Here is a 24,346-nt window from a genome sequence, read left to right on the forward strand (position 1 = left end):
TGTGGCTGCAACAGAAACGTTTTTGCGACTCAAGGATTTTACATCGAAAGGCTTGCAAGGGGTACTGGCGCTGGAAGACCCGCCCCCCCATGTTCCCCTTGACCATGTGTAGGGATCAGATCCGTTTTATTGATTTATTTTTAACAGAAAAGCTGTAAGATTTATTTATTTAATTTTTGTAGTTTTGGGGGGGGAATCCTGTTTCCGACCCGCATAGTATGTGGCGGGATGCACATTACATTGTGTGATCGGCAATATACCAGGCATAGAAGAAGCGGTACTCTTTAATTTCTTTCTAAAGAAGAAGAAGAAGAAGAAGAAGAAGAAGAAGCAGCAGCAGCAGCAGCCACCGGAAATGAGTATTTCCTTGCGATCAGTTCAAATTTGAGCATGGCAATGAGGGCATTTCCACGAGTTCGACTGATTTAAGATTCATATATGCTTAAAACGTTAATATGGTGAGTTATTCAACTAGCTATATAACAGTTTTGTGCAAAACTTTACTAGATATGTGTTTATTCGGTATGAATATGATGCACGCTAGCGAGTAGTTAGCTAACGTTAGCATGTCTTGTGAACAAAATGGGGGACGTGCTACTTACTATATATTGTTTTATTTTTGTATAAATGTGAAGATGTTGTTGTCATAACAAAATGATGTAGCTTCAAATTATGACATAGGCCTATTGTTAAAATGATGCTGTAAAAGGTATACACCCTAACATAATTCTCAACTCCGTGATATGTAGTTCAGTGGCGTAGTGTCGTATACTTTACTTCCGAATATCAGTCGTCACATAAATAACTCCATTAAACGACGGATTGCAGCACCCAAAGAAAATGACGCCTTATCGCAGGACAAACAAAGGTACATAGTATCGAGTTACCGACTCGATCCCAGTATGCAAAAAAAAAAAAAAAAGGCCTCCCACTTGCTATTTGTTGTCGCCTTCCCTACGCCCAAGGCTATACATTCCTTTTCCTTTAAGAAGTGATTTGCGTCTGGCGGGGAACCACCACCCAGAGAACTACAATAAGCCCTAAGTAAACCATTAAGTTTAACTTTGTGACACAACATCGGGCGTCTGTGTATTGGTTTGACTCCCTGAACCAAACACCCTGAACCGAAACTCACCCAACAACCAAAACTTTCCAGTCCACAAAGGCATATGTATAATCTCCAGCTCTACCAGACCTAAAGTGAAATGTGACCCTCGCTATCAAATATTCTGAATCTAACTTTTATTCAAACTGTACCATATTCCTGCTGTCGACAGTGGTAGAATTCATGGCAGTCCTCTGGAACTTGGGTATATGGTGCGGTTTGGACAAAAGTTGGATTGAGGTTTATTTGATAGGGAGACATTTCACTTTACATCTGGTAAGTAGAGTGCCTAGAGATTATACATAAGCCTTTGTTGAAAGGAAATGTTATTTTGGTGAAGCCGGCTATATTGTGGTAGTTTATTTTCCATCGCCAGCCATCAGAACGATGCACAACTCGGGGCTCCAACCAATACAGACTCCCGTTGTTTCCCCAAAGCTAGGTTAATTTGAAACACAATAGTAAGGTATTTCTCTCCATATCAGATTCTGCCTGCCACCTTTCAGCTAACTGCTGCAATCATTTTTTTGTTGTGATTTTGATTTGTTTACCCAATTCAAAACACACAACCACATGTGGACACAATGAATTTAAAATCATTTGAAGACGACAGTGATACATCAAATTTCGTTTTCAGAAATTTATGTAAGTGATTTATTCATTATGCCCTCTAATAGCTTACATTTTTGTCATTGCTTTTTATATATGAGGCTATATTTGATGCAATACCAACTGTCCCTTACAGGGTACAGGGGCAATACAGGGTGTTGCTTTGTTGAAGAGAGACCACTCCCTAAACGGCCTCACCCACTGGAAGAAAATGGATCACTGTCATTAAAGCAGAACTGAACTCTTGTTGAAAACAGTATATGTGACATTGATATTAGTAAGAAACATTTATTCCAGTGCCAAAATTCACTTGAAAGTGCAAGTAGGTTAATTTGTCATAAAGTCAGTATCTTCCATAACTGATATTTGAGTACAAGAGGTCATCAGTACTTAGTTGGGTTTTGATTTCAACAATGCCCCCTAATACGGGATACACAGCTGCGGATTGCGTGATATCCAATCCTATCGCAGAACAAAGACAGTTAGCCAGCAGTGCAGCAATCAGACTTTGTTTTCATAAGACAACAGGGCTCTACTCACTTTTTTTACAAGGAGCACATGTGCACCTAAGTTGAAAAATGTAGGGGCACACAAATAAATTTTAGGAGCACAACAGAAAATATTTCAGATAATAAAGCTAGAATCCTTCATTTTGTAAATAAAAATTCCAGGTCGCACAGCAAAATATTTTGGCGTATATGCAATTAAAATGGTCATGCTGTACACCCCTGGACAACACATTGTACATTTTTGAACTTGAGAAATACTGCACCAAACACCTTTAGCTAGATGTAAAATTGTGACTAAAACATCCTTGAAAAAAAGTCAATTAATTAGATTTTGAGTTATCATATACCCTTTACGAACGGACTTTATGAAATGTTGCCTGTAAAAAATAAATAAAAATCAGGCCGTTTTTAAGAACACAATTCATAGTCCCATTGTTGCCGGGATAGGCCCTAAGCTTTTATTACCTCCCGTGCACATGCTGGCAAGTTTAGAAGTGAGAGCAGACATGGGCCAATCCCGGGTGGACCTCTATTTAATAAATCCATTGAATATACACCATCCATAAAGAAATCATGATATAATTCAGTCTCTGGTCTGGCTGTGCCATGAACATAAAATCAATAGCTATTTTATTCATTAAACAGAAGACTCACTTACCTGATCAGTCAACACACTTATTTTATAGTAGTCTAAATAATATAACAGAATAAAATACAAATAATATAGCTGACAACATCTTTAGCTACGTTCTATTTATTATTAGGGGAAATAAACCCACAACAAAATGTATTTACAAGGTAATGGTGAGCTTACAGAAAATGAGTTAAGAAATTCTCTTTCTGAGAATTGTAGAACTCCTGCATCTTGTCACAGGAAGATTTGGTGTGGTTGTGGCAGTCCGTTAACCACAACGGACGTTGCGGAAGTCCAGAGACGTAAACTTTTTTTTCATGTCTCTGCGACAAGGGAACAGCGTTTCAGCGACAATCTGACTTTTCACCGGAGGATAAGTTAAATGTTGTTTTGAGAAACACTTGTACGTTCTAATTGTCTACAGCAGGGGATCATCAACTAGATTCAGCTGCTGGACAATTTGTTTTTGAGGGGCTGGTCAGGGGGCCGGAATATAATTAGTACTGCAAATGGATCACAATAAGGCAAAACAGATAATATTTGACTAAAACAATCATTTCCAACCTTGCTTACATTTGTATATGATCGATCAAATATCTATTATGCGTGGGAGTACTTTGGAACAGATTTCCAAAATTAAAGTCATATGGAGCTAATATGTTGGTGTTTTTAGTAGTTTGTTCAACAATAAATATAAAAATAATAATCTATTCATGGGGGGACCAAATTTGTCCTGCAGTCTGCCAGTTGGGGAACCCTGGTCTACAGAGAACAGACATGTAGTTAGACCAAGTATTAACTGGCCTTGTTGGCAGAATAGATTCAATACATGATTAATATAATTCACCAATACATTTCTTGGTAATCCAACAAATATGGCTGTTAGGTTGTAAATCACAGCTGGCCTGGTACATTGTTTGCTTCCTTGGAAAAGCATGCATTGGCAGACAAGCAGCAGAAAGGCAATGGGGCTACTATTCCCCCATCGTTTATCAGTGCAATTTTGTCAGCCAACTACAAGAAGAAAACGTTTTGAGGGTTTATCTACTGTTCCCTTGTTATATTTTAGCTCATCTCTCTCTGGTTAAGTTAATTGTTGATCTTGTTGTGCATAACTGAGGGGAGAGAGCTTACAGGACTGTAAAGTTCATAAATGTAAGAGGACTCCCCTGAGATTTACATGTACATTCGGGTGTAATTTATGGCGAATGCTTTCTAATGATCTGAAGTCTCTGTAGAGTGCGGTTCTGGACAAGAGTACAATGTGTTTTATTTACTACAGTGTCTATTAATTGTCCAAAACCATGGCTGCTTTTCCACTCTATTGCTGTAGACCACACCGTTAACCTCCCTGGGCAAGCGTCCCACCTAGTCAACAGCCAGTGGAATTGCGTGGCGCGAAATACAAATACCTCATAAATGCTAAAACTTCAATTTCTCAAACATATGACTATTTTACACCATTTTTAAAGACAAGACTCTTGTTAATCTAACCACACTGTCCGATTTCAAAAAGGCTTTACAGTGAAAGCAAAACATTAGATTATGTCAGAGTACCCTGCCAAAAATAATCACGCAGCCATTTTCAAAGCAAGCATATATGTCACAAAAACCAAAACCACAGCTAAATGCAGCACTAACCTTTGATGATCTTCATCAGATGACACTCCTAGGACATTATGTTATACATGCATGTCTTGTTCAATCAAGTTCATATTTATATCAAAAACCAGCTTTTTACATTAGCATGTGATGTTCAGAACTAGCATACCCACCGCAAACTTCTGGTGAATTTACTTAATTACTCACAATTAACGTTCACAAAATACATAACAATTATTTTAAGAATTATAGATACAGAACTCCTTTATGCAATCGCGGTGTCAGATTTTAAAATAGCTTTTCGGCAAAAGCACATTTTGCAATATTCTGAGTAGATAGCCCGGCCATCACGGCTAGTTAATTTGACACCCACCAAGTTTGGCCCTCACCAAACTCAGATTTACTATAAGAAAAATTGGATTACCTTTGCTGTTCTTCGTCAGAATGCATTCCCAGGACTTCTACTTCAACAACAAATGTTGTTTTGTTTCGAAATAATCCATAGTTATATCCAAATACCTCCGTTTTGTTCGTGCGTTCACGTCAGTATCCGAGTGCATTTCGTGACAAAAGATTTCAAAATATTCCATTACCGTACTTCGAAGCATGTCAAACGCTGTTTAAAATAAATTTTTATGCGATTTTTTTTTCTTGTAAAATAGCGCTAATATTCCAACCGGGCGACGTTGTATTCATTCAAAGAGAGAAAGAAAAACATGGAGAATTCACATGAATGCGCATCTCCAGTGTCACTGTTCTCAGCCTGACCACTCACAAAATCTCCTGCTGTTTTTCGCCCAGAGACTGGAGAGACGTCATTCCACTTTCTGGCGCCTTCTGAGAGCCAATGGAAGCCTTAGAAAATGTCACGTTACAGCAGAGATGCTGTATTTTCGATAGAGATGCCGCAGAAGGAGAACAAATTGTCAGACAGGGCACTTCCTGTATGGAATCTTCTCAGGTTTTGGCCTGCCATATGAGTTCTGTTATACTCACAGACACCATTCAAACAGTTTTAGAAACTTTAGAGTGTTTTCTATCCAAATCTACTAATTATATGCATATTCTCGTTTCTGGGCAAGAGTAGTAACCAGTTTAAACCGGGTACGTTTTTTTTTATCCGGCCGTGCAAATACTGCCGCCTAGCCCCAACAGGTTAACCTCTCTAGGGGTGGTGGGACGCTACCGTCCCACCTGGCCAACATCCAGTGAAATTGCAGAGTGCCAAATTCAAAAACAGAAATACTCATAAAAATGTATGAAACATGCAAGTGTTATACATCGGTTTAAAGATTAACTTCTTGTTAATCCAACCACGGTGTCAGATTTCAAGAAGACTTTACGCAAAAGCAAACCATGCGATTATCTGAGAACAGCGCCCAGCAGACAAATCATTACAAACAGTAACCAGCCAAGTAGACGAGTAACAAAAGTCAGAAATAGCGATAAAATTAATCACTTACCTTTGATGATCTCCATATGGTTACACTCACAAAACTCCCAGTTACCCAATAAATGTTTGTTTTGTTCGATCAAGTACCTCTTTATATCCAAAAACCTCCATTTTGTTAGTGCGCTTTGTTCAGTAATCCACTGTCTCAAACATCCGGTGAAATTGCAAAGCGTGAAACTCAAAACAGAAATTCTCATAATAAACATACATAAGATACAAATGTCATACACCAGCTTAAAGATAAACTTCTCGTTAATCCAACCGCTGTGTCAGATTTCAAAAAGGCTTTACGGCGAAAGCAAACCATGCGATTATCTGAGAACAGCGCCCAGTAGACAAATCATTACAAACACTTTGACAGACAAAAAAATCAAAAAAGTACCATAAAATTTCATAGAAACATGTCAAACGATGTTTATAATCAGTCCTCAGGTTGTTTTTGTCATAAATAATCGATCATATTTCAACCGGACAATATCTTCGTCAATAGAAAAGGAGAAACAAGAAAGGTGCGCTCCCGGTCACGCACTGGACTCATGTCCGGAAATTTCCACTGTCCTCTCATTGAAAGTGGTATTTCTCCCTAATTTTTCAGAGTAAAAGCCTGAAACAATGCCTAAAGACTGGCCACATGTAGTGGAAGCCATAGGGATCGTGAACTGGGTCATAAGTCTTCGTATGGTGGCTAGGCTTTCAATGGAAAAACAGGCATTTCAAAATAAAAGCATTTCCTGGATGGATTTTCCTCAGGTTTTCGCCTGCCATATCAGGTATGTTATACTCACAGACATTATTTTAACAGTTTTGGAAACTTTAGTGTTCTCTATCCAAATCTACCAATTATATGCATATCCTGAGTAGCAGGCAGTTTACTTTGGGCACGCTTTTCATCCAAAATTCTGAATGCTGCCCCCTACGCTAGTGAGGTTAAATGGTATTAATATGCATACATTCCCTTTAAATCCCACATATTCCCACGGAAATTTTCCACCTCTGAATATTCCCCAAAATGTGGAACCCTAATACCAAGTGCACTATTTTTCAGACGTTGCCCTACCAGAGTTACACAGTAATAGTGTCACGACTGACATTTGGACGAGCGATATCAGCCCCATGAGCATGCTGTGTCTGACAGCACAGTGGGTCGTCGAGGATTTCCTACTGAGGACAGTCGTATTGCATGCTCATGAATATGCTGGTTGTCATACCGCTGCTGCCATTTCAATGGCATTTGAGAACATGTTGGAAACATGAACACATTATAGCTAGCTCCATTCAAACAACTGACTGGAGAAATAAGCTCATCAACTGTGTCTGTAGCAGACGTGATACCCTCTGTCATGGCATTGAAACACCTGCTCAACAAAACTGCCCACACAGGCTGTGAACAAGCGAGTCGGTGACATTCTCTCTTTTTATTGTGTCGCCACCATGCACGATGCTATGTACAAGTACCTCTACTTCGATGCAGACGAGAAACCGGGATTATGTGAAATGTTACCTACACAGCTGGACAAGATGGAAACGGACACAGTGACAGTGCGCACCGAGGAAGAGAGGCCACGGACAGATAGAGCTGAAACTTCACTGCTTGACATGATGAAATCCTGGTTGAGAATGAAACGACTGAACAACAAAACAACACAGCAAATAAAGTGAAATAAATTGGTTTTGATGATGTTCCTACTGGTAATGGGGACATGCGTAAATGCCAACAAAATAACCTTTTGGTCAGTGTGGTTGTAACCTTTATTTAACTAGGCAAGTCAGTTAAGAACAAATTCTTATTTACAAATTACGGCCTACCCCGGCCAAGCCCAAACGACGCTGGGCCAATTGTGCGCCACCCTATGGGACTCTCAATCACAGCCGGATGTGATACAGCCTGGATTCGAACCAGGGACTGTAGTGACGCCTCTTGCACTGACATGCAGTGCCTTAGACCGCTGTGTCCATGTGTGTGTTAACTATTTAACTGTACTAGAATGCTTAAAAGGCCGCTAAAATTTTAAATATCGGTATCTTTTTTGGGGGGGGGCAAGGAAAATATTGGATATTGGCCAAAAATGTCACATCAGTGCATCACTAGTTGAGAGACCCGTCTAGGTTGACAGACCTAGATCTAGGTTGATAGATATACAGCTAGACAGAGATCCTAACATTAGCCCACCTACTATAGACATAGTTCGAGACCCGTGTCCGTCTACCTGTTCGGAAACGCTTTTCCCACTTTGTCGTCTGTGGCAACACCTATCGGTAGACCAGGAAATAATTTCATCAATAGTTAGATGCTAAATCAAAACATGGATTTCAATGCTGGCTTGCACACACTCCGTTCCACTGCTTGTCTGCTTCCTGTCTGCGGCAGTATGGTACATGAGCTGTGTTCAGTACGAAACAAAGTACGGCAGCGTTCAATTGAACAGAAATGGAGGTGTTCTCAACGGCCAGTTCAAAACGAGGGGGTTGGGTCGTGGGACGCTGTCAGCATGGCCGCTGTCCTTTAAATACATCACTGCCCGCTTCAAGCCACATCCCACCAAATGTACCTCAGTCTGTTCAAGAATGTTTTGGGGAAATGTGTCGTTCTGTACAAACCGTTGTGAAACGTAGCTAGGACAAACGGGCGCGGAACATGGGCGCGTATGCAAAGTGAGAAGACATCATAGAACCATGTTTGTTTGGTTTTTTTGGAAGGGGGGTGATATAATCTAATAAATTGGATTTAATTATTTCTTGGGCACTGCTCGGCGACGCAAACGACCTCTTCATCAAAACCGTCTACTGATTATGGATATAGTCAGACATTTGAAAAGTGTTGCCAAACAGGCAGAGGCATGGGTCAGTAAAGAGCTGGCACAGTGGGTGTAGGCTAGAAAACTAGACACAGAAACCAGGCAACCTACATTTTACATTTTAGTCATTTAGCAGACGCTCTTATCCAGAGCGACTTACAGTAGTGAATACATACATTTATTTATTTTTTTGTACTGGCCCCCCGTGGAAATCGAACCCACAACCCTGGCGTTGCACACACCATGCTGGCGTTGCAAACACCATTCTGGCGTTGCAAACACCATTCTGGCGTTGCAAACACCATGCTGGCGTTGCAAACACCATGCTGGCGTTGCAAACACCATGCTCTACCAACTGAGCCACAGACCTAGACCACAGCTATAGTGTAAGCTACTCCACGATACTCGATGGAGTTTAGTGACGAGGCAATGAGTTTTGGCAGAGTGTAGCCTACACCTCCAACCACAGACAATTTCACCCTTAAAGAGAGACTAAACTAACCAATTCTGCATATGCTTTTCTTTTGCCCATTACATTTTTTTTACTTCAGTCTTAAATGTAATGTTTTTTGCTTTGGATATACACTGCTCAAAAAATAAAGGGAACACTTAAACAACACAATGTAACTCCAAGTCAATCACACTTCTGTGAAATCAAATTGTCCACTTAGGAAGCAACACTGATTGACAATACATTTCACATGCCGTTGTGCAAATTGAATAGACAACAGGTGGAAATTATAGGCAATTAGCAAGACACCCCCAATAAAGGAGTGGTTCTGCAGGTGGGGACCACAGACCACTTCTCAGTTCCTATGCTTCCTGGCTGATGTTTTGGTCACTTTTGAATGCTGGCGGAGCTTTCACTCTAGTGGTAGCATGAGACGGAGTCTACAACCCACACAAGTGGCTCAGATAGTGCAGCTCATCCAGGATGGCACATCAATGCGAGCTGTGGCAAGAAGGTTTGCTATGTCTGTCAGCGTAGTGTCCAGAGCATGGAGGCGCTACCAGGAGACAGGCTAGTACATCAGGAGACGTGGAGGAGGCCGTAGGAGGGCAACAACCCAGCAGCAGGACCGCTACCTCCGCCTTTGTGCAAGGAGGAGCAGGAGAAGCACTGCCAGAGCCCTGCTAAATGACCTCCAGCAGGCCACAAATGTGCATGTGTCTGCCCAAATGGTCAGAAACAGACTCCATGAGGGTGGTATGAGGGCCCGACTTCAACGGGTGGGGGTTGTGCTTACAGCCCAACATCGTGCAGGACGTTTGGCATTTGCCAGAGAACACCAAGATTGGCAAATTCGCCACTGGCGCCCTGTGCTCTTCACAGATGAAAGCAGGTTCACACTGAGCACGTGACAGAGTCTGGAGATGCCGTGGAGAACGTTCTGCTGCCTGCAACATCCTCCAGCATGACCGGTTTGGCGGTGGGTCAGTCATGGTGTGGGGTGGCATTTCTTTGGGGGGCCGCACAGCCCTCCATGTGCTCGCCAGAGGTAGCCTGACTGCCATTAGGTACTGAGATGAGATCCTCAGACCCCTTGTGAGACCATATGCTGGTGCGGTTGGCCCTGGGTTCCTCCTAATGCAAGACAATGCTAGACCTCATGTGGCTGGAGTGTGTCAGCAGTTCCTGCAAGAGGAAGGCATTGATGCTATGGACTGGCCCGCCCGTTCCCCAGACCTGAATCCAATTGAGCACATCTGGGACATCATGTCTCGCTCCATCCACCAACACCACGTTGCACCACAGACTGTCCAGGAGTTGGCGGATGCTTTAGTCCAGGTCTGGGAGGAGATCCCTCAGGAGACCATCCGCCACCTCATCAGGAGCATGCCCAGGCGTTGTAGGGAGGTCATACAGGCACGTGGAAGCCACACACACAACTGAGCCTCATTTTGACTTGTTTTAAGGACATTATATCAAAGTTGGATCAGCCTGTAGTGTGGTTTTCCACTTTAATTTTGAGTGTGACTCCAAATCCAGACCTCCATGGGTTGATAAATTGGATTTCCATTGATTATTTTTGTGTGATTTTGTTGTCAGCACATTCAACTATGTAAAGAAAAAAGTATTTAATAAGATTATTTAATAAGATTATTTCTTTCATTCAGATCTAGGATGTATTGTTTAAGTGTTCCCTTTATTTTTTTGAGCAGTATATTTACCATATCATATGGAGACCAACATAAACCTTTTACCTTGTCATAAGTAGACATAATTGGCAAATTATTAAATAGAAATAAATAAAAAATATATTTAGTTACGCATTGAACTTTAATTAAACGAGTTGACTCTACACATGATTTCACTGAACAACAAAAGAAAGGGAATATTGAATGATCCCCTATGATCTATCGCATCTCCCAAAAACATTTTCAACATACCTGTAAAATGATGGTCAAGAAACTAAAGCTTTCGTTGTCTTCCTTTCAGGCTTCCATGTCTTCTCCTTAGACCTCAATGTCCACCTCTTGAACATCACTCTGAGGCCTCATCTTCACTGTCACTTTCCAACCTTGTTGAGGATGGCTCGTTGTCAGGCTCAAAAAGCCTCAAATTTGCCCGAATGGCCACCAATTTTTCAACCCTTGTATTGGTCAGCCTGAATGCTTGTGTGTGTGTTCCCAAACAAGGACCAGTTTGCGCTCTGAGGCGGTTGATGTTGGTGGGATTTGGAGGATGATGAAGGTAACATGGGAAAGAGCCTCAGATCCACAAAGTCCCTTTCACCAGGTGGCTGTTGAGATATGTTGTTACGACTGCCATATTGCATCTCCATCCCAAAGCCCTTGCTTGGATGTACTTCGCCAGCCTGCCAAGAACCTTGCCCTCATCCAAGCCAAGGTGGTGAGACACGGTAGTGATGACACCATAGGCCTTGTTGATCTCTGCACCAGACGGGATGCTCTTGCCAGCATACTTGGGGTCCAACATGTACGCTGTGACGTGTATGGGCTTCAGGCAGAAGTCTTCATGCTTTTTGATGTATTTCAGAACTGCAGTTTCTTCTGCCTGGAGCAACAGTGAAGTGGGCAGGGCAGTACGGATTTCTTCTCTTACATCTGCAAGCAGAATCTGAACATCAGACAGGATGTCTTTGTCTCCCTCAATCCGTGCAATGACTACTGCTATAGGTTTCAGGCTGCTTAGCACTCTCTCCCATAATACATCATCCAGGAGGATCCTCTTGATGGGGCTGTCCATATCGTCAGACTGTGATATGGCCATTTCTTGGAGAGACTCCTTCCCCTCCAGGTGACTGTCAAACATGATGACAACACCACCCCAATGGGTGTTGCTGGACAGCTTCAATGTGGTGCTCTTATTCTTCTCACTTTGCTTGGTGAGGTAGATTGCTGCTATAACTTGATGACCCTTCACATACCTAACCATTTCCTTGGCTCTCTTGTAGTGTGTATCCATTGTTTTCAGTGCCATGATGTCCTTGAGGAGCAGATTCAATGCATGAGCAGCACAGCCAATGGGTGTGATGTGAGGGTAGAACTACTCCACTTTAAACCAAGCAGCCTTCATGTTTGCAGCGTTGTCTGTCACCAGTGCAAATACCTTCTGTGGTCCAAGGTCATTGACTGCCTTCAGCTCATCTGTAATATAGAGACCGGTGCGTCTGTAGTCCCTTGTCTGTGCTCTTGTAGAATACTGGTTGAGGGGTGGAGATGATGTAGTTAATTATTCCTTGACCGCGAACATTCGACCACCCATCAGAGATGATTGCAATACAGTCTGCTTTCTCTTATGATTTGCTTGAATTTCACTTGAACTCTGCATCCAGCAAATGAATAGATGATGCATGTCTGGTTGGAGGGGTGTATGCTGGGCGAAGAACATTCAGAAATCTCTTCCAATACACATTGCGTGTGAGCATGAGAGGTGAACCAGTTGCATACACAGCTCGAGCAAGACATTCATCAGCATTTATCTGACTACTTTCCTCCATTTAGTCAACTTCTGATTCCAGGAGGACCATGAGCTGTTGCTATCGATAAGGTGTCAGATTCATCATTTTCACCTCAAATAGAAGTAGAGGGACAGAGGTTGCTTGTCGTGAACGGAACTTTATGCACTTTGCCAGATTATTCTGCATATTTGATGCATTCTTCACACATGATTTGGCACAGTATTTGCAAATGTACACAGCTTTTCCTTCTACATTAGCTGCAGTGAAATGTTTCCACACATCAGATAGTACCCGTGGCATTATCCTGTTTAGATTACAACAAAATTATGTACAGAAATAGTTAAGCAGTTAGATTAAACAACTCCTTTGTAAGATAAATGTTTTAAAATGAAACATGTATGGAAACAGGTGAATTAACACTCAGTTAGCAGGCTCAAGCAAGCTAAAAGCCACATGGTAGCAAAAACTAACTAGCAGAAATTGTTAACAAGTTAGAAATGATTTAAACACACTGCTGTAGGATATTTACTAGTTAACAAAAAATGGTGTCATATAAAATATATTTAATCCCACCCAATATTGTAATCAAAACTTACCAGAAAGCATGTAGTGTTGGCTCTATAGCATCTCATTAGTGTGCAAGATCTTGAGAATCAGCTGTACATGTGATGGAAGAGTGCACTGTACGTGATGGAAGAGTGCAATTCCATTGAATTGGGGATAGTTTAACCAAAATATGCCACAAGACCTAGAATTGCCTTGTCTATCCCACAAAAGGTTCACTGTTATAAGCTAACTTTTTAATGAATTTAACCTCTCTGGCGCAGGCGTGCCGCTAGCGACCCACCTCGACAACATCCGGTGAAATTGCAGAGCGCCAAATTCAAAATACAGAAATGGTCATAATAAACATTCATAAAAATACAAGTGTTATACATCAGTTTAAAGATTAACTTCTTGTTAATCCAGCCACTTTGTTAGATTTCAGAAAGGCTTTATGGCAAAAGCATACCATGCGATTATCTGAGGACAGAGCCCCACTTCCAAAAGCATACAAACATTTTCCAACCAAGTAGAGGAGTCATGAAAGTCAGAAATAGCGATGAAATTAATCACTTACCTTTTGCAATCAGATGATCTTCAGTCACAAGAGTCCCAGCTACACAATAAATGTTCGTTTTGTCCGATAGTCCCTCTTTATATCCCAAAAACCCTGTTTTGTTGGCGCAATTTGTTCAGTGATCCACTGGCTCAAAGGCGGTCAAAACATGCAGACGAATACATCCTAATAGTACCGGTAAAGTTCGTCAACATGTCAAACGATGTTTATAATTAATCCTCAGTTTGTCAATTGTCTAAATAATCGATCATATTTCAACCGGACAATAGTGTGTTCAATAGAAAGGAAAAATAACGAAGGGCGCGCACACAGTCAAACCAGCTCTGCATTCTTCCTCAGTCCACTGACAAAGGTCTCATTCTTCTTCATTTTTCAGAAAACAAGCCTGAAACAGTCTAGACTGTTTCATCTAGTGGAAGCCATAGGAACTGCAATCTGTGTCCTAACCCATTAGATACTCAATAGGCATTCAATTGAAAACCACCCACATCAAAAAAATCCCACTTCCTGGATGGATTTTCTGGATGGATTTTCCTCAGGTTTAACTGCCATATCAGTTCTGTTATACTCAGACATTATTTTATCAGTGTTGAAATCTACCAATTTATATGCATATCCTAGCTTCTGGGCCTGAGTAACAGGCAGTTTACTTTGGGCACGCTTGTCATCCAGATGTCAAAATACTGCCCCCAAGCCCAAAGAAGTTAAGCAAAATTCCCCAAATTCCATGGCTTAACTTCCCATGGAAAATTTCCGGAGTTCTTTTGTGTGTACCGGTGCTCGACCAGTCGGCGAAAGCCAACATCACCCACGACAGAGAACGGTTGATTGTCAAGGGCAATGAGTTCTCTCTTGGCGTTTTTAATGGATTTCGCCTTTGAGTTGTCTCGCTGAAATGTTCTTACTCTTTCAAATGACTACTCGATCCACACAGCAGACATTGTGAGCTAGGTTAAATGCTGTGTTGAAAATGAGATGCATTTCATTTCCCCATTGTGAAGTCTGGTTGGTGGCCCACATTAGATGGAATGCACATTAGAATGTACCTTTTCAACCCAAAATTGAATGGGTCGAGGGAAAGCAGAATAACATTTTCTGTAGGAGACTATTACCTCGTGCTAACATGTTGCTAATCAGTATAATAATAGTTCATGTTTAAGTGTACTGACTACCTTTTTTATAAACTCAGAGTTGGCTTACATTGTGTGTTCTAATTTTAAGGACAGCGGGACATACTCATCCTGCTCCTCTCCTTTGATGCTGGAAGTAGCACTTGGACTGATCTTCATGTGAGCACAGGCGCAGAAGAAAAGCTAGAGAAGACAAGTTTTTGTATCTCTGGCGAGTTGATTTGCATCTAAAAGCGCCAGAATTGCTTTGGCGAGCCGCCTGCCTGCTGAGTACTCGTTGCTAATTGGGGATTGTGAGAAATGTGAACAGTAACCAGCTGGCAAGTCATCATTTACCAAACTGACTATTGCCTTGTTTACCACATGAGTAGGAAAAAATGAGTCCAGAGAGGGAAACGTTGTTGGATGACATAGCACTGAGTTTATGGACTTTAACTGAGGATAATTTACGTTATCTATGTGAGCGGTGTGGAATATGTGGCAGAGATGGGTCTGAAGTCAAAGGAGAGAGTAGACGCTCACTGCGTCGTAAAAATACTGGAGGATTATTGTGAGAATGCTGATTTAACAGAATCAGAGGAACAAGGAATGTCTCGCTTACTACAACTGAAAGAAGACATCACCGAAATAGAGGAAGAGGCTAACATTGTCCCCACGAGTCCCAGCCAATCAGCGACAGCGGGCAGCTCACAAGCATGCTGCCATGGAGAACAGAATGAAGAGGGAGGGGGTTGGTTTCCCAGCAGGAAGCTGGAGGCAGAGCCAGTTCCACATTTGGCTCATTAAACCAGAGCAGAGGGTGAGAGTGAGAGGGGTGAGTATTCCGTTTATAAAGACTTGAACATACATTAACGGTTAGATCTGAATCAGGAAGGTTAACTGGGCCTCAGCAGCGTAGGTCCTAGCACATCAGGTTGAAAAATGGACTGTTAAAAGGAACTGGAACATAGAACCAGTGTTTCTGGTTTACCATGTAATTGCAGTAAGTGAACTTGTTCAGTCACAATTTGACACACTAACAAACGGGGTGAGGAAAACGGTGACAACTGACCCCTACCTTGCTGCTAACCTGCTTAACTTATGGCTTGAGGGTGCTATTTTCACGTCCAATGTGTGCCCAAAGTATACTGCCTGCTACTCAGGCCCAGAAGCTAGGATATGCATATAATTGGTAGACTTGGATAGAAAACACTCTAAGGAACTTATTTGGCAGGCGAAACCCAGAGGACAAACCATCCAGAATGTTTTTTTTTTTTTTTCTTTTTAGGTCACTCTCTATTCAATGGGTTTTCATTGAGAATCCATAATTCTAAGGCAGTTGCTTGCAGTTCCTATCGCTTCCACTGGATGTCAACAGTCTTTAGAAATTGGTTGATGTTTTTCCTTTGTGTAATGAATGAGGCTCGAGTGAAGTGTACTGTTTGATAGAGGCGCGTGACCTGAAAAGCTCCACTTTGTTTTCCTCCGGTATTGAACGCAGTTTATCCCGTCTTAAATTTTATCGATTATTTACGTTAAATACCTAAAGTTGTATTAGGAAAGTTGTTTGAAATGTTTGGACAAAGATTAAAGGTAACTTGAGATGTTTTGTAGTCATGTTGCGCGAGTTGGAACCGGTGTTTTTCTGGATCAAACGCGCCAAATAAATGGACATTTTGGATATCTAACGACGGAATTAATCGAACAAAAGGACCATTTGTGATGTTTATCGGACATATTGGAGTCCCAACAGAAGAAGCTCGTCAAAGGTAAGGCATGAATTATATCGTTATTTCTGAGTTTTGTGTCGCGCCTGGCGGGATGAAATATGGTTGTCTGTGTTAGATGGGGTGCTGTCCTCACATAATAGCATTGTTTGCTTTCGCCGTAAAGCCTTTTTGAAATCTGACACTGTGGCTAGATTAACAAGAAATTCAGCTTTAATTTGGTGTATTGCACTTGTGAATGTATGAAAGTTCAAAATATTTAAGCTTTTTTTTTTTTTTTGGCGCTCTGCCATTTCACCGGAAGTTGTCAAATCAATCCCGTTAACGGGATTTGAGCCATAAGAAGTTTTAACAACCGACTCCTACCTTGCTGCTAACCTGCTTAAAATCTAGTTCCCCTTTGTGTGTGTGTGTGTGTGTGGGTGGGGTGGTTGTTTTTTAGAACAGTGAAGATGAACCCAACTCGCCTCTTTCTTTCAAGTCTGAGACCAAATGTACAGAGTCACTGGGTCCTGGTTGTGACGGTGGGCAGCAGGCTCCAGAGATGGCGTCTTGGCAGACTCTAAAGAAGTTAACAGTGCTGCTGGAGGACTGCAGGTTTATGCCGGGCCAGAGAGTCAACATCAAAGTAGAAGAGGAGGAGATGACTTCTGTCCTCGCTGATGATGGTATGAACAGAACCGAGTGCATTGAATGTGTTTAGGGCATGTTTTCCTTCTTTTTTTAAATATTATTATTATATATTTGACCCTGAATCCTTGGGTGTCTTGTCCAATCGCTGGAAGGCAACTACAGAGGAGTTGGGAAACATGTTCTACAACATATCCTATCCCAAAGTTATTGTTTCCTAGATATAGTAGAACTGTCTGTGGAATACAGGGTGGGTTCCCAAAATACTTAATAGAAGTAGTCCTCATGCTGTTTTATTCTGTTTAATAACTTTTTATTTTTATATCTACTGCTATAATGCCAACAGTGTTCAACAATTGATATGGTGTAACTTGTTTCAGCAGCTGACATGTTTTTTTTTTTTTCTTCTGTTGTCATTCGCACAGGAAAGAGCTCTGAGTCCTCAAGACCCCAAGACAATAGATCTCCTCACAGTTCTCAACGTGAGAAGAGCTCCACAAAACAATCACGTCTTAAACGGCACCTGCACTCTGGAGAGACGCCGTCCCACTGTTCAGGTAGCAAAGAAAGTGTCTCTACTGTGACATTGTCAAAGAGACCCAAGACAGTCCATCCTAAAGAGAAGTGTCAGAACTGCTCTGACTGCGGGAGAAGTTTCTCTTCAGCAGGATGTATCAGGAAACGCATGCCGTTGTTCCATTCAGGAGAGAAACCCTTCCACTGCCTAGAGTGTAGTAAGAAGTACACTAGATCAGATCAGTTGAAAGATCATATGGTTATATGCTCTGGTGTGAGACCGTACCAATGCCCTGACTGTGAAAAACAATGTCAAGAAGTATCACATGCTGTAGTAAAAAGTTCTGATCCTAATCATGTGTTAGTACATTCTGGAGAGAAATTGTATAAATACCCTTACTGTGAGAAGACTTTCACAGCATCAGACCATACTCAACAGCTGTACACACACACTGGAGAGACACCTTACTGTTGTTCAGATTGTAATTCATATTTCGTTAATGCATTACAATTTAAGAGACATAAGCAAGAGCACACTGGAGAGAAGCCTCACGTCTGCTCCAAATGTGATCTTTGTTTCTTTATAGAAGAGGACTTAAAAGCACATGAAATGATTCACACAGAGAAGCTTCACCCCTGTTCTGACTGTGGGCGAACATTTTCTACAGCGCGGTATTTAACTAAACACAAGCGGATACATTTAGGGATTAAGCCTTTCTGCTGCACCCAATGTGACAAAGGGTACACCAATTCAGATCAGTTAAAAGTTCATATGATGACGCATACTGGGGTGCGGCCTTACCAATGTGGTCAATGTAAGAAGAGTTTTAAAACCAAGCCGCATCTTAAATACCACCTGTTAATTCATGAGGTAGGGATGTTTCACCACTGCCCTGACTGTGATCAAAGGTTCTCTGCTGAGGAAACTTTAAAGGAACACATGCAGTTACACATGGGAGAGAAACCTTTCCACTGTCTGCAATGTGAGAAGAGGTACAGTACTTCAGATGGATTGAAAGAACATATGGTGACCCATACTGATGCTGTTGGGTCACCAAGTACCAGAAATGTAGAAGAACAATGTCAGGAAATACATGCTGTTGAAAAAAGTTCCAATATTAATCAACACCTGCATGAACATTCTGTAGAGAACCCTCACCCTCATCAGTGTCCTCACTGTGAGAAGGGTTTCTCAAAACAATCCTATCTTAAAGAACACTTGCTTTTACACGCTTGTGAGATACCTTACCGGTGTAAGAAAAGTTATCCGACTTCCAGAAAATTAAAAGATCATCAGGCAAACTCGCATATAGAAAGGCCTTCTATTTGTTCTGACTGTGGAAAGAGCTTTGCTCAACTACGCAGCCTTACTAGGCACCAGCAAATACACACTGGGGAAAAGCCTCACCAGTGCCCCATCTGTGAGAAGAGTTTCTACAGAAAATCTAATCTTCAACAACACTTGGCAGTACATGCTGGCAAGAAACCTTACCAGTGCTCTCATTGTGAGAAGAATTTCTCAAGACAATTACAACTTAAGATACATATGTACTCACACACTGGAGAGCAAACTTACCACTGTGCCGATTGTAATTCATTTTTCCTTTATGCATTACAATTTAAGAGACACATGCAAGAGCACACTGGAGAGAAGCCTCACCTCTGCTCTGACTGTGGTCTAACCTTTCATATAGAAGAGGACTTAAAAGCACATGAAAGGATTCACAGAGGAGAGAAGCCTCATCACTGCTCTGACTGTGGGCGAAATTTCTCCTCAGCAGGATGCTTAAATCAACACAAGCTCTTACATCTGGGACATAAATCTTTCCAATGTGAGCAATGTGATAAGAAGTTCTCAAGATCAGTTCAGTTGAAAGTTCATATGTCAAGACATACTGGAGAGAAACCATATCAATGTTCTGAATGTGATAAAAGTTATTGTCTTTCCAACCTCTTACAAAAACATCAGAGTATAACACACAGGGGAGAAAAACCTTACCTTTGCTCTGACTGTGGAAAGTGTTTTGGTTACCGACACCAACTCATAGTCCACCAGCGAATGCACACTGGGGAAAAGCCTTTTGTCTGCTCTGAGTGTGGAAAACAGTATTCCAATACATGTGGCTTGAAAATACATCAGCGAACACATACTGGAGAGAAACCGTACCAATGTCCTGACTGTGATCAATGTTTCATCAGGGTAGATTCCCTTAAACACCATCAATCATTGACGCATACAGGGAAGTGGCCTTTCAACTGCATTATTTGTGGAAAAGGTTTTTCGTCTAGCTGTGAGCTAAAAGGCCACATGCGCAGTCATAGTGGCGATAAGCCTTATCAATGCCCCGTCTGTGAGAAGCGTTTCACGCTCGCGGGAACATGTCGAAAACACCAGAAAACTCACACCGTGAGAGAGAAACCTCATGCCTGTACTGAATGCGAAAAGAGTTTCGTAAATGCACAAAGACTAAAGGTACATAAGAGAGTACATACTGGTGAGAAGCCATACCACTGCTCTGACTGTGGGAAGAACTTCACTCAATTGACAAGCTTAAATAGGCACAAGGTCAAACAACACAAAAGGACATAGAAGAAAGCCGACTGCCTCTCGAGTGGCGCGGTGGTCTAAGGCACTGCAGTGCTAGCTGTGCCACTAGAGATTCTGTGTTCGAGTCCAGGCTCTGTCGCAGCCGGCCGCGACCGGGACACCCATGGGGCGGCGCACAATTTGGCCCAGCGTCGTCCGGGTTAGGGGAGGGTTTCACCGGCAGGGATATCCTTGTCCCATCGCGCACTAGCGACTCCTGTGGCGGACCGGGCACAGTGCACACTGACACGATCGCCTGGTGTACAGTGTTTCCTCCGACACATTGGTGCGGCTGACTTCTGGTTTATGTGGGCATTGTGTCAAGAAGCAGTGCGGTTGGGTTGTGTTTCGTAGGATGCATGGCTCTCGACCTTCGCCTCTCCTGAGTCTGTACGGATGAGACGACTGTAACTACCAATTGGCTACTACAAAAAAGGGGGGGGGAGAGACTGAACATGGCCAAGGAAAATATCACTGTACTGCTACCATCCTTCAGAAGGTATTCCCACTCCTTGACCTTTTTCCACATTTTGTGTTACAGCCTGAATTTAAAAATTGATTAACTTGAGACTTTTTGACACTGGCTCCATGTCAGTGGAAATATGTTTAGGGACATTTTTACTTTCATAAAACATGAAAAGCTGAAATGTCTTGAGTCAATCATATTCAACCTTTTTTTTTTATGGCAAGTCTAAATAAGTTCAGGAGGAAACATGTGCTGAAGTTGCATGGACTCACTTTGTGTGCAATAATAATAGTGTTTAACATGTTTTTGGAATGACTACCTCATCTCTCTACCCCACACATACAAGTATCTGTAAGGGCCCTTTGTCGAGCAGTGAATTTCAAACCCAGATTCAACTACGAAGACCTGGGAGGTTGATCGATGGGTTAAAAACAACAACAACATGTTTGATTCCTTTGAGCATGGTGAAGTATCAATACATCCAGGCATTGGGTGTGGAAAATATATTCAATCCATTTAAAAAAATGTAGGCTTTAACAAAATGTGGAATAAGTCATGGGTATATGAATACTTTCTGAAAGTACTCAATATGGACTTCAACTTTTTTACCTTGTTTACAGTACCTTTGGTACTACCTAACCTGCACACCAACGATGTTGTTTTGTATGCTATTGCTTCCACGGTTGACGAGGCTATATCTGAACTACAGGAAACTTTATTGACCTGAAATTAGTATTGGATGTAGCTAAAACAAAGTATACTGTATGTTCTATAGAGTGCCTTCAAATACTTCATGATTTAAATCATATGTACTTTGGATGGTGCCCATATTGATTGTGTCTCTGCTTACAAATATTGGGGCATCTGGATAGATAAAAATCTCTTTCAATATAAAGCATATTGACGATTAAGAAGCTGAGAATATATTTTTTTATAAGTAGGTCATGCCTCTCACTAAATAGTAGATAGCTGATCGTTCAGTCGATGTTCCTACCGGTCCTAGACTATGGCAACATCTTCTATATGAACGCAGCTGCCACTTCATTAAAGCCGTTAGATGCAGTTTATCATAGTTGCTTTATTACGGGTGACAGGTTTAGTACTCATCACTGCGTTCTCTACCAGAAAGATGGTTGGTCCTCTTTGCTGTCACATAGGTTGATGTATTTCTGTGTTTTCATTTGTAAAGTCCCATTTTTTACAAAAAGTCCCACTGTACCAAACACAATTACTAACCTTAAGACCTACAGAGTTACTAAACCCAGTCTCAGGGATGGTTAACTCTGGGCATTCCTTTGGTCTCTACAGCTTTCTGATTTCTATATATTTAAAAAAAAATTGCACTGTGTTCTACAAATAATCTTCACGATGTTAGAAAATGTGATTTAAAATAAAAAATGTCATTCATAAAGCTGTTTTTTTTATTTTTTATTTTTTTTATTTAAAAATTGAGGACCTTTTTATTACTGATGAATGTGTTTCTTTTATGACCATGTTTTTCTTTCTGCTTGCATTCTGTTTTGTATTTTCGTGTGTATATTCTGTAATTCAGGGCTCATCTGTAGAAGACACCTTGGTCTCAGTATGACTACCTGATTAAAAACAAATTGTGTAGTTAGCATGTGAAGGTAAGGTGAGTTAGTCATCACAGTGAAGACACTGTAGTCTGCATAAAAAGGAGAATATGTAAAGATTAACTACGTGATGTAACGACGATTAACTCCATGACGTAAGGATAAGTTACAGGACTCATTTTATCTACAGCTCGAATGTATTCAGGCTAACCCCTTCAGAATGCAGTCTTTTTTTATTTTCTTCAACTGATAAAGCTGATTTGACTAAGCTAAGGCCAAGCTAAATTTATTTTCCACCTGACCTACTGCAACACTAAAGAATGCAAATAAAATGTAGATCTTAAATGTAGCAAGGTTGTTTTAGTAGAATTATTTGCCTCTTTTCTATTTTCACCATTTTTTTTCTCATTTTGAAGGACTGAAATCTGTTTTGACCTATATTGAACTTGATTTAATTGTACGTGTTCTGTAGCCTGGCTACCAGTCTGCTGTCATTCCACTTTACCTAGCCAGTGTATGGGTCATACAAATGTCTTTTTTTTTTTCTTTTTTTTTTAAGAAATTGTCCATTTCAAATAACATCAAATTGATCAGAAATACAGTGTAGACATTGTTGTAAATGACTATTGTAGCTGGAAATGGCTGATTTTATTAATGGGACTTGTACACAGGCCCATTATCAGAAGTCCTGTGTTCCAATGGCACGTTGTGTTAGCTAATACCAGTTGTATCATTTTAAAAGGCTAATTGATCATTATAGAAAACCCTTTTGCAATTGTTAGCACAGCTGAAAACTGTTCTGATTTAAAGAAGCAATAAAAACTGTCCTTCTTTAGACCAGTATTGCTGGTCATTTTGAGCCTGTAATCGAACCCACAAATGCTGATGCTCCAGATATTCAACTTTTTTGTCATTTTTGGCATTCCCCTATATAGTTGGTGCAAGCTGTCATCTCATCCAACAACCTTGTCCCTTGTTGCAGGATAAAGAACCACACATCCAACCAAGTTGTCATCTCATCTGACAAGCTTCCCTTGTTGCAGGATGAAGAACCACACATCTCATACCAGAACTAGTAGTCTCTGTAAGAGTAGCAGGTAGCCTAGCTATTAGAGCGTTGGGCCAGTAGCTAAAATTCGCTGGTTCAAATTCCTGAGCCGACAAGGTGAAAAATGTGCCCTTGAGCAAGGCACTTCACACTAATTTGCTCTATGGGAGCTGTACTATTATAACTGACCCTGTAAAACAACACATTTCACTTTACCTATCCAGTGTATGTGACATTTTTTTTCTTGCAGCTAGATGGCAATGTTGACCCATCCACATAACACATTTATCTCTGAAGATTCTGCCTTCCTTGGTCTGTTGAATGTGCTCCAGGGTGAAGGTTGCCCTTAAGGTTAGGGTGAGGCACTGGTCAGCTAACCCTGTTTCAAACATGTTGGGGGTTATAAACTGGTCAGCTAACCCTGTTTCAAACATGTTGGGGGTTATAAACTGGTCAGCTAACCCTGTTTCAAACATGTTGGGGGTTATAAACTGGTCAGCTAACCCTGTTTCAAACATGTTGGGGGTTATAAACTGGTCAGCTAACCCTGTTTCAAACATGATGGGGGTTATAAACTGGTCAGCTAACCCTGTTTCAAACATGTTGGGGGTTATATACTGGTCAGCTAACCCTGTTTCAAACATGTTGGGGGTTATAAACTGGTCAGCTCAAGGTCATTAAGTCAATTTGCATAATTAAAATGAGTGTGTTGTAATTTGTTTATATTGGTCTGTCTCATTGATGCAGGGTTCAGGGATTACCTGTGTGTGTGTGTTCTTAGTGACGTGATGAGCTCTAATCCACCTTAAACCCAGGGCCCAAAGAGGTTATCCAGCAGTGTAATGTCAGTCCTCTCCTTCCTTTCTGTGGAGTGTAATGTCAGTCCTCTCCTTCCTTTCTGTGGAGTGTAATGTCAGTCCTCTCCTTCCTTTCTGT

The 24,346-nt window shown here is 41.3% G+C and overlaps 1 non-coding gene across 2 annotated transcripts; it reads left to right on the top strand.

Annotated features, from left to right (window-relative positions):
* On the top strand, positions 1–23,197 carry LOC106607016 (uncharacterized). 2 transcript variants are annotated; one of them, XR_014380735.1, is made up of 3 exons: positions 1–458; positions 17,032–17,257; positions 17,645–23,197. It is a non-coding gene; the product is annotated as an uncharacterized LOC106607016 (transcript). The 2 variants fall into 2 exon arrangements; XR_014380740.1 differs by having other exon boundaries at positions 4–458; positions 17,071–17,257.
* The last annotated feature ends 1,149 nt before the right edge of the window (positions 23,198–24,346 follow it).

Source organism: Salmo salar, chromosome 01 (genome assembly GCF_965601325.2).
Source record: "Salmo salar chromosome 01, fSalSal1, whole genome shotgun sequence".
Lineage (NCBI taxonomy): Eukaryota > Metazoa > Chordata > Actinopteri > Salmoniformes > Salmonidae > Salmo > Salmo salar.